The sequence below is a fragment of the Arachis ipaensis genome, chromosome B05, assembly GCF_000816755.2.
Source record: "Arachis ipaensis cultivar K30076 chromosome B05, Araip1.1, whole genome shotgun sequence".
NCBI classification, from domain to species: domain Eukaryota; kingdom Viridiplantae; phylum Streptophyta; class Magnoliopsida; order Fabales; family Fabaceae; genus Arachis; species Arachis ipaensis.
The window spans coordinates 7810364-7822569 of NC_029789.2; positions in this window are offsets into that span (position 1 = coordinate 7810364).

Consider the following 12206-nt stretch of genomic DNA (forward strand, 5'->3'; position numbering starts at 1 on the left):
GTGGTTTACGTGGTTTACCAATAGTCAAGCCATCAAAACTTCCGTCGATAAATAGGCCGTGTAGTAAACTCTACGAAATAAATGGATTTAAACGGACAAGCCAACTTAATCTGTTTGATATTGACTTTATAATTCGATTTTTATTGTGTATTATGAGTTATAAGTCGACTTTAATTATTATTCATTCTTTGCTTGTAACCGAAATCTTTATTACCGACTTAATGACCATGATTTCTATTTTAATGACCAAACGGTCATAACATGAATATCATTCATCAACTCTATGTCTATAAAAGGCACCAATTTCTATATCTCAATAAACAACACATGATAAGTTCTATTTTCATGTCTTACCTTTTATATTTATAGAATTATTATAAACAAAACACATGATATATTCTATTTCATGTCTTACATTTTATATTCATAGAATTATTATAAGAACATACACGTAATAAGTTTTATTTCATGTCTAACATTCTATATTAATAGAATTATTCTTATACTTCTTAAACATTTACTAACTTGAACGTCAGAGTATCTTTTGCAAGTATTCACCCACTGTGTTTTTTAACGTTTGAGTTATTCTCACTTCATTAAAGAAAAGACGTATTACAATAGCGTAAAAGACGAATTATACCTCAAAAGTTCATCCACACAAGAATAGATACCATTTGCAATGTTTAACTTTTAGAACTTTTAAAATTTGTATATGTATTCTTCTAATTAATTTCCAAAAAAAAAAAACAATTGAAAAACTAAAAATATGATTAAAAAACAATGCACTGCCAAGGATAGAGGTGTTAGAGCATCTTCAATGAGAAAAAAATTGAAGCCCATTTATCGTAGTGTCAGAAGAAAAGAGGGATTTATGCATTGGAGAAAAAAGAGGTAGAGTTTTCACACCAATTTTAAGAAGAAAGAGTTTCTCAGATTCTATGTATTCAATAATAATTTGTCATATAACAAATTATCTTTAAAATAAATAATTATATTAAATTATAATTAATTATTTTTATTTACATAAAAAATAAATTAATATTTTTACACTTTACAAAATAATTTTTAGTTGGGTTGCTTATTTTTATTTATAAAATTTAAAATGATAACCACATTATAAAATTAGTCGTTGTGATGTAATATATTTTATTCGTTTGTGATATAACTTTTTAAATTAGTCAATATTATTATGTTATTATTGTTTATAAAAGTAACTGTTGTAAAATTAGTTGTTATAAATTTTTTTTTGAATATTAATATCTTTTAATAGTAAATTATTTTTGAATTTATAAATTTAAATAATATTATTGAAAAAAAATAGTAACTACATTAATTTTAGTAACTTTAATTAATTAATTAAGTAGGATCACAACAGAGACTAAAATTAGTTCCTCCTAATAAAGAAGTGAGGGATGATTTGAATTCCTATTTACTGTTTATGACACAAAAGTTCATGTGGAGTTATTTTTTATAACAAGTAGACCATAAATAAAAATTGAAATGAATTTTCTACTAGAGATGATCTTATAATTGAAATACTTTAAATGATGTTTTTTTTATTGAGTCAAATTTTCAGTTTATTATTCAAATTATTCATAATTTCTATTGTCAACCTAGAGTCCAAAGAAATAAGTAAATAGAGATAGGTATGTTTCGGGTTCGAAAAATAGGGGAAGATATATAAAAATAATAAAAAAAATGTCCATGTCTAGATAGCGTCCATAATGGCTTCATCTTCGTTTAGTGGCTTCTCGTCCATATATAGGAATAATATATCTTTGGACGCAGAGAAACGCAATCATCAAGGAGTGGTGATGAAATATAGCACGAGTTTGTAATTAGCCATTACTCCAAGCCTCCAACTACTTTCATCCATTGTCCAAAGGAGTAGTCCCTCAGTCCCTCTTAATTAGAAGTGCCCACCTCTTTACGTTGACAACTATCAGTTAATCGTCGGTGATTAGGGGTGACAATATGTATCCTACCTGTGGATACTCAATCTGATCCCACCTGATTGGATAGGATTGTCAATCCGATCCGCAGCAGGTAGGGTAGGGTGCGGATAGGACTTCAACCCTATCCGATCAACTCGCACTCTATATATGTATATGTTATATACTTATATAAAAATATGTTTTAAGTGGATGTTGAATCAAAAATCTTTTACTAAATGCAAAAGATCCTTAGCTACTAAAAGAAAATCATTAATTGATAATTTAATATATATTTTTTTACATAAAAAGCAGTTCTATTTTAAATTTGTACTTGATGCCTCCGGTACGGGTTGAGAGATGGATCGAAAACTTGCGGGTCGAGGCGAATGCTGGATTATTTGACTGGAGCAACCGGGGGTGGTACCTGCAAAGACACTCCGACGTTCAAGTCAGAATGGATCTAAGAGGTAGAAGGTGTGGGGATTGAATGAATACCTGGAGGGACCTGGGTCCTCTATTTATAGGTGATGGTAGTTATCTTATCTTTATCTTATTTGGCTAAGATAAGGGAGATGCTTGAATTTGAAAGTTAGTTAGGAGTTCTAATGGGCCGGTTCCGGGCCTTCTAGATAGGCAGAGCGGGTTGGATCTGGGTAACCGGTTCCGAGACCGCTTCGGATATGGGGTCCGTGGGTCGGATCCGTAACAGTTGCCCCGCAGTGGGAGAGCGAGTGAGGCCGGTCTGTCGCTGAGAGGTGTGGTTTTGGCCGTTTGTGGCCTTCTGGGTTTCTCGGGTCATCGTTCGATGGATTTGAGGGGAGGTTGGTGTGTCGGCCCCGGTTTTTGTGGCTAAGCCGAGGTTTCGCCTGGCCGTTTGGATTGATGCGACTCTTCTGTATCCTTGCGCCTGTTGTGTTTTCCGAGGCGTGCTTTGTTGGTTTCGTTTTCCAAGTGAGCATTTATTGCGAGGGGACGTTTCGGGTTGCTTTCCCTTTTTTGCTACCGCACCCATTTTTACCTTTAGGGCTATTTGCGTCTTTTTGCCTTTTTGAAACCGTTTTGGCTTTCCTTCTTACTTCCCTTGTTTGTTTCATTTCTCCTTTTCTCTTCTCTGTGAAAATCTCTTTCTCTCCCTTGTACTCTGGTGTTGCTTTGTTTCTTCATGGTTGAGTTTCTGCTTTCCTGCTTCAACATTTTTTGGGCTTGCTTTTCGCATTACCAGGTTAGTTTCTTTTTGCCTTTGTCACTCTGTGGTATTTTGTTATTCCGTATTTGCCATGTATTGTTGCCCTCTGCTTTCTTGTACTGTGTTTTGGGTGGTGGTGATTTTGCGTTTTGGAAGGACTGAGCACCACTGTGTTGGACTAGTAGTAGGTGGTAGGTTTTTGGTTGTCTTCTCTGCTTCTGCGTAGGGTTAGTAGGCTGACGGTGGTGCTCCTCCCTGTTTTAGGTATGCATCGGCGGAGGAATTAGAGTGTGGGTACTCCAATAGCTCCTTCCAGGGGCATTCCCTCCCGCTATGCTTGGGTGACTAGTGACATTTGGGGTGTTCTGTCGCGGATGATGGAGGCAGATCTCCAAAGGCTCCGTGATTAGGGGGCGGTTTGCGGCGGCGGTGATGTGGAGCGGCAATATGAGCTTGCCCTCCCTGATGCCGATGAGCGGGTTTGTTATCTGAACCTCGATTCACGACCGTGCCAGATTGGATGTGGGTCTATGAATCGATGTTTACTCGTCTCGGCGTGCGGCTTCCCTTTTCGCCGTTTGTTCAGGAGTTGCTGAGTCGGTGCTCCGTGGCGCCGTCTCAGCTTCATCTGAACAGTTGGGCGGTCGTTCGTTCTTTTGAGCTTGTGTGTCAATATCTTGATCTTCTGGTTTCTGTTCCTGTTTTTCTTTTTCTTTTCTTATGCTCTCTTCCGACTAAGGAAGGGAAGCATAAGAAAGGATATATGTCGTTTAGGGCTCAGCCTCATCGTCGTATATTCGGGTTGTTTGAAGATTCCTTCCATGAGTTTAAGAGAGAATATTTTAAGGTGCGCCCCGTCCAGGGGCATCATCCTTTTTGGTTGACGTTAGAGGGTGAACGTCGGTTCCCGACTTATTGGAATTTCGGCGCCGGGCCGTCGATTTTGACGAAAGTCACATACGATGGTTTGTCTCCGGAGGATAAGGATATCGTTAGTGTCATTTGGCATTGATTCGGGGAATGTCCGTTAAACCCTCGAAATGTTATGGGGGATCCTGTGGCCTGCCGAACGTATATTGGTATGTGACTATCATTTTCTTTGTTTTTGTGTTTGTTTTCCCGATTTCGTGACTTTATGTTTTTCTTTGGCTTTAATAAATACTAAATATAAGACAAATTTTAGTTGTTTTTGACTAAATTTTTTTATTATTAAATATTTTCATTTTACGGTATATTATTGATTTTATTTCATTTTTAGATTCAATAATATAATAATTTATGGGTTTATCATTTAGAATAAGATAACTTGATTAAATTGTGAAACATCTTCTATAAAAATTAAGGTTCAGAAAATTGAATCGGTCATCGAATCGTTTTAATTACGGATTCATTAATTTATTGGTTCAATCATAGTTTAACTGAAAAAACTATTTTTATAATAAATGAATAAATAAATACACTAAAACATAACTATGGTCTAATATAAAAGTATTACACAACCACAATGTTATAATCTCATCTAAATACAAACTCAAAACTAAAGTAAAATAACAAAAGAAACAACCAAAAATACTCGGGCAAAACAAGTATGGGTAATGTGGCTTTCATTCACTATTTATAAAGCAACATATCTTTAAGTTGGATCTATTTTTTCTCATAGATTAAAAGAAGTTTGTCATTGACTATCGTTAGAATCATGAGGATGAAAAGCTTCATTTAAAGTAAGAGGATTAGAAGCTAAGTTATTCTCAGCAGATGCATTATTATTCCTATATGCTTTTTAATTGATGCTCTCATCCATGCTTAAAAATTATCAGCAACCCAATAACAAATTAACAATATTACAGCAACCAACTCAATGTAAATCAGTAAACCACAGAATTACAGAATCAATAAATTACTGGAACCTTAATATCATCAACATAATATCAAGTAAATCACAAAATACTAGAATCAAGATTCTAAGAACAATCATAAACCAAATCACAGTTATAACAACAAGTCAACAATAATTAGAGAAAAGCGGCAGGATCGGAAAAGAGGTGGCCCGGACCACCGCAGAACTGGAGCAAGAGGAGGGTGGAGCATCGTAGAATTAGAGCAGAGAAGAGCTAGAGCGCGGTAGAACAGAGCCGGTGCGGAGGAACAATCAACGATGCGAGACAATTTGCAGAGGCTTCGAGCAGTGGCTGAGATGACTGTACGAGGGAAGGCGGCTTTAAGCAGTTGCAATGACAGCGGTGACTGGACAGAGCAAGTGTGGGAGTGAGGGAGGAGCTCAAAAAATTCTGGGAGTGTGCTTAAGGAAGAAGGGGATTGGAGTTATAACTTTCTGAGAGTGAATTTCTGTCTGGGGATTATCGTTTTCTCTCCTTTTTTTTAAAGAATGAAATGGCATAGTTTTCGTTCAAAAAATAAAAATCGGTAGAATAACGATTTTTAAATTTGACAATTATAACTTTTAATCGAACTACAAATTTTGTCAATTCATGATTCGACCGGCCCATTCAAATTGAAATTTAGAATCTTGATAAAAATGATATGGAAAAGTATAGGTAGACAATGAAAATACTAAATCATGTGAATAATGGATATATCGGATGTTCAATTTACTAGGTGTGCAGATGGTTATCTAATATTAAGATTTAGGTGGATAATTTGGGAGTGTAGTGTGTTTTTTTCTTTATTGGGCTAATTTTAAAGCCCATTGTTCATATTGTTTATAAAAACCATTGTCTACCTAGCAAAGTCCAAATGATATTATTTGCCCGAGCTGTAACGAAAATATTAGTAATCTTCTATACAACAACTATATTATTTGAAAGTCGAGTTATATCTACATCTATAATAGAATATTTAAGGTAATAACTAGACCTAAGCAAATCCAAATTAATATAAATAACTTTTTCGACAACTAAACCAAAAATATTTTTCTTTATGAAATATAAAGGGGTCATTCATAAAACACTTATTGATATGAGCGTTAGATTGTCTATTTTTTCACTGTAATTTTATACTTTGCCAAGTAGCGTCTCAATCAGTAGAGTAAGTTAAAGTTCATCATCTCACATTCATCCGGTAAAAGTTGTTTTTAATTCCTGTTTAACAAAATTCTAGAAAATCCTATTTATATTATTTATTTTTTATATATGATCCGTTACCTAAAGATCAGTTTATACTAACAAACTCAGAATCAAAATCAACAAAGATTTGATAAACCTTCCGCAGATCTCTCCACGCTCAAACCACAAAATCCCCAAATTGCGGACCACGACCCCGTCAAATTTAGTAACAGAAGTACGAATAACAGCTTAAAAGTAAACTCAATAAATACGGGTAGCTTACTAAATTGGATGTACGCATTCATTCCAATTCTACTCTGAATTCCTTCACACTCAGACTTACTTGAGCGTTGGAGTCCCTTTGCAGGTACCCAACGCCGCCTCCCCATTAGAAGACGACGTTCTACTTCTTTATACCAAGGAAAGCTAGTTCAAGTATCAACAGAGCGAGCTATATCTCGGAGATTACTCCCACACAGGAACATTTGGCGCCCACCGTGGGGCCCATGATTTTTTCTAAACCCACAGTCCTTTATTCTACATATTTTCTGTCCTTTTTTGCAGGTCACAACATATGGCAGACGAACACAACCACGCTCCCTCTAATACTAACCAGGCCGAACTCCTGGCAATCAATGAAGCCCTCAGGGCCGAGAACCAGAGAATGGCCAAACTCTTACGCCAACGCCAAAACGACCATAGCAAAGGAGGAGAGCATAAAAATACCGAAGACAAAAACAACAACAATGAACACACATCGGAGACAAAACACATTATACCTAACCCCCCAAAAACAACCACCAAAAGAACCAACCCTTTCACAAAGGAAGTCATGAGCTTCGAAATGCCCAAAAACTTCACCCTACCAACGACCTTAAAACCCTACCAAGGAATAGGAGACCCAAACTTCCACGTCACTAAATTCTATGCCATGATGTTTATGAACAAAGAATCCGACCCGATTCTATGCCGCACCTTCTCAACCTTTTTGGATGGAGCCGCCTTAATTTGGTTCTCCAACCTCCCTGAAGGTTCCATCTCTTTCGCCGCATCCAAGATTTATGTCTACAATTCTGATTACCTGAGCACCATCAAACAAGGGCCGAATGAAAGCTTGAAAGATTACATGACCAGGTTCACGGAAGCAACCAATGAAATACCCAACCTAAACCTCGAAGTCCATCTCCATGCCCTAAAGAGCGGCCTCCGCCCAGGGAGATCCCAAGAGTCCATAGTCATAGCAAAGCCAAAGACTGGCCGAGTTCCGAGAAAAAGCAACAACCCAGATTGAAATTGAAGAGTTTCGAGCACTGCGAAGAGCAGAAAAACCTACCTCAAACAGAGAGGAGGAAAGGCAAAACAGACACCCAAGCAGCAGAACAGACCGGAGATCGTTCAGACTAACACCCAAGTTCGACAGTTACACTCCCCTTAATACCAAAAGGGAAGACATTATAAAAGACATCCTGCACTCAAAACTCATCAAACCCCCAAATAGGGCCGGCACATATCAAGACCAGCGATATGTAGACAAATCTAAGTACTGCACTTTCCATTAGAAATATGGCCACACTACGGATGTTTGCGTAATAGCAAAAGATGTCCTTGAGAAGCTGGCCCGCCAAGGACTATTGGACAAGTATATCGACAGCCGCGGACGAAAGCAGAACACAGAAGACCTCAGCATCAATCCAAAACAATTGACAATTCCCGAGATAAAGGGAAAAAGGTAGACAATGATATCAATCCACCTCGCAGAATAAAAAATTGCATTTCCGGTGGTTTTGTAGGTGGCGGATACACAAACTCAGCAAGAAAAATATCGTACCGAGCTATGATAACTATGACAGAGTCAACTTCATCCCAACCCAACAATAAGGACAAACCAGAGATCTCATTCGTCCCTAAAGACTATAAAGCAACCGATCGAAACCTCACGACCCCGTCGTCATCACAGCACAGGTCGAAGAGCCACTAGTAAAGAAGATCCCGATGGATCCAGGGAGCAGCGCGGACGTACTATTTTATTCAACATTCCAGAAAATGAAACTGAGCGACAAGATCCTCCAACCCTCATCCAGAGAACTGGTAGGTTTCTCAGGTAAGCGAGTCTCCATTCGAGATTACATCTGGTTACAAGCTACTTTTGGAGACTATCCTAACAGCAAAACCCTAGAAATACAATATCTCGTCGTGGACTGCAAAAGTCTCTATAATATCATTCTAGGTAGACCCTCGTTAAATGCATTCAATGCTATTGTTTCTACTGTGTATTTGTATGTCAAGTTTATCTCGCAGGATAACAAAGTTGTAACTATCCACGGAGACCAGAAGGAGGTCAGGCAGTGCTATAATGCCAGCCTGAAGAACGAACAATCAAGACAACCCGAACAACAGTATGTCCAAGCAGTATATAACTCGGATCGATTACCTCCCCTGGCCGACCTGGATCCCAGAACCAACTATCAAGAACGACCGATGCCAATAGATGACCTTACTAAAATTCAATTAACAACTGAGGAAGGAAAATATACATACCTCGGCAACGCACTAAAAAATGAAGAACATGATCAATTAGCCGAGCTATTAAGACAAAACGTCGACCTGTTCGCATGGACCCCAGCAGACATGCCAAGGATAGATCCCAACGTCATTTGTCACAAGCTAGCTATCAACCCATCAGTCTGACCTATAGCTCAGGAAAAAAAAACACCTAGGCACAGACAAGAGGGCGGCCTCCCTAGAGGAAACCCAAAAACTACTCAACGTTGGCTTCATCAAAGAGCTCAGATACTCCACTTGGTTAGCCAACGTGGTAATGGTAAAAAGGAACAACGGTAAGTGGAGGATGTGTGTGGACTATACAAACTTTAACAAGGCCTGCCCAAAGGACACATACCCCCTCCTATGCATTGATAAACTTGTTGATAGTTCCTCTGGTTTTCAATGTTTAAGTTTCATGGATGCCTATTCTGGCTACAACCAAATACTAATGCATGAGGTTGATCAAGATAAAACTACTTTTATTACTGACAATGGTAATTTCTACTATAAGGTTATGCCGTTTAGACTCAAAAACGCAGGTGCTACTTACCAAAGACTCATGGACAAAATTTTCATAAACCAAATCGGCCGAAACATAGAAGTCTACGTCGATGACATGGTGGCAAAATCAGCACATATGACAGACCACGTTAACGATCTAACAGAGATATCCCAACAACTTCGAAGATACAACATGAAGCTCAACCCAGAAAAATGCGCCTTCGGAGTACAGAGTGGAAAATTCTTCGGCTTCATGTTAACTTGCCGAGGTATCGAAGAAAACCCCGAAACATGCCAGGAAATCCTTAACATGAGGAGCCCAAAGACAATCAAAGAAGTTCAACAATTGACTGGCCGACTTGCAGCATTGGCCAGTTTTCTACCTCGTATAGCCCACCGATCATATCACTTTTTCAAAAGTCTAAAGCAACAAGAACAGTTCCATTGGACCGAAGAATGCGAAGCAGCTTTCACCGAGCTCAAAGCCATATTATCAGCACCTCCAATCCTCCGAACCCCAGAAGCTGGTAAACCACTTTATCTTTATTTATATATTACCAACCACGCTATCATCACTGTCTTGGTAACCGAAACAGGGCAGCAACAACACCCGGTATACTTCGTCAGCAAATCTCTTCAGAATGCCAAGGTCCGATACCCGAAGCTGGAAAAACTAGCTCTGGCTCTTGTAACAACAGCCATACGCTTGAGGCACTACTTCCAAAGCCATACCATTGTGGTCAGAACCGAACAACCCTTAAGACAAATACTGACGGAGCCTGAACTAGCAGGAAGATTAATCAAATGGTCGATCAAGTTGTCGGAGTATGACATCCAATACCAATCTCGAGGAGCCATCAAATCACAAGCACTGGCCGACTTCATTGCAGAACTCACTTTAGAAGAAAATCTTAAAGACAACATATGGACACTATACATCGACGGAGCCTCAAACAGTAAGGGTTCCGGAGCAGGAATTCTACTCAAGGACGAACAAGGAACAGCATTAGAACAATCCCTGCAATTTACTTTCCATGCAAGTAATAACCAAGCAGAGTATGAAGCTCTAATAGCAGGACTGCGACTGGCCCACACAATGGGCATAACACAGTTACACGTCAAATGCGACTCCCTCCTTGTGGTACAACAGGTAACAGGTAACTTCCAGGTAAAAGATCCATTATTAGAAAATACAACACCATCGTCAATAAACTCGTCAGTGATTTTCAAAAATTCGATAGATCCCATATACCTCGTGAACAAAATAATAGAGCTGATATTCTTTCAAAATTGGCAACAACAAGAAGTCAAACTTCGACACCTATATTATCTCAATTAACGCTTGACGAACCCAGTGTTATGCTAACAACTATTTCAAGTATCTCGCAGGAAGATGACTGGCGATCACCTTTCATAACTTACTTGCAAACAGGTAGCATACCCAACAACGTTCAAAATCAAAGAAAGTTCAAAAGAAGAGCAAGTTTCTACACAATACTCAGAACTGAATTATACAAAGGAGGATTTACAAGACCTCTTCTAAAGTGTCTAAACATGCCAGTGGCCAAGCTGGCAATAGACGAAGTTCATGAAGGCGTCTGTGGAACACACATAGGCGGCCGAAGTTTAGCTGCCAAAATTCTCCGCGCAGGTTACTACTGGCCGATGTTACAATAAGACTGCATGAATAAAGTTAAACATTGCGATCACTGCCAACGTCATGCACCAATCATCCACAATCCAGCCGAGCAGTTACACGCATCCGAGGTATGCTGGCCGTTCAACAAGTAGGGGCTAGATATCCCCGGACCTTTTCCACCCACTCCGGGCCAGGTTAAATTTTTAATTGTCGCCATCGATTACTTTACAAAATGGATAGAGGCAACACCATTGGCAAAAATCACTTCCGAAAAAATGATTTCTTTTGTATGAAAAAGCATACTATGCTGATTCGGTATTCCTCAATTCATTATTACTGATAACGGTAGACAATTTATAGATCAAAAGTTCACAAACTTCTTACAAAATTTCAAAATAGTTCAACAGTTCTCCTCTGTTGAACATCCACAAACTAACGGTTTAGCCGATGCTGCCAATAAGATCATTTTGCAGGGCCTTAAAAAGAAGCTCGAAGACTCAAAAGGAGAATGGGCCGAACTTATCCCTGAAGTACTATGGAGCTACAACACAACAGAACAATCATCAACAAAGGAAACTCCCTTTAGGTTAGTATACGGATGCGATGCCATGATACCAATCAAGATCTCCTTACAAAACGCTAGAACTACAAGCATAAGCAAAAGTGACAACATCAAAAACAGAAAAACTGAGCTCGACCTCATCGAAGAAAACCAAGACAAAACAACACTACAACAACTAGCCGCTAAACGAGCTATAGCTCGAAAATACAACAAGAAACTCAGACCGAGGACATTCTCAGAAGGAGACCTCGTTCTCAGAAGGGTAGAAGATATACGAAAACCACAAGGACATGGCAAACTAAGCGCCAATTGGGAAGGCCCATTCCGGATCCAAAGAGTCATCGGCAAAGGAGCATACAAAATACAAAAGCTTGATGGAACTATCCTACCAAATAGTTGGAATACATCTTTAAAATTGTATTTCAATTAGCCTATAAGTCGGGCACAATGATGTACTCTTTTTCCTACTACCAGATTTTATCCCTAAAGAGGGTTTTGCTGGAGAGGTTTAATGAGGCACACCACCCCCGCACCTTCATAACTATCAGCAAAATACAAATTCTACACGCCATTCTGTCTATTTTTCTACTCGGCTGAGCATTATTAACAATCCCCGTAAGATCATAAAACAAGTTTCACGCAAGAAAAATTTGCTTGCAGATGTCTAACAAAAAATAAACCATCAGAACATAATCCAAATCCATATGTTTCCTGTCTAAGGAAAAACAAACAAGTGTTATACAAGCAAAAAATCCAAATCCAAAAAACATCAAAACAT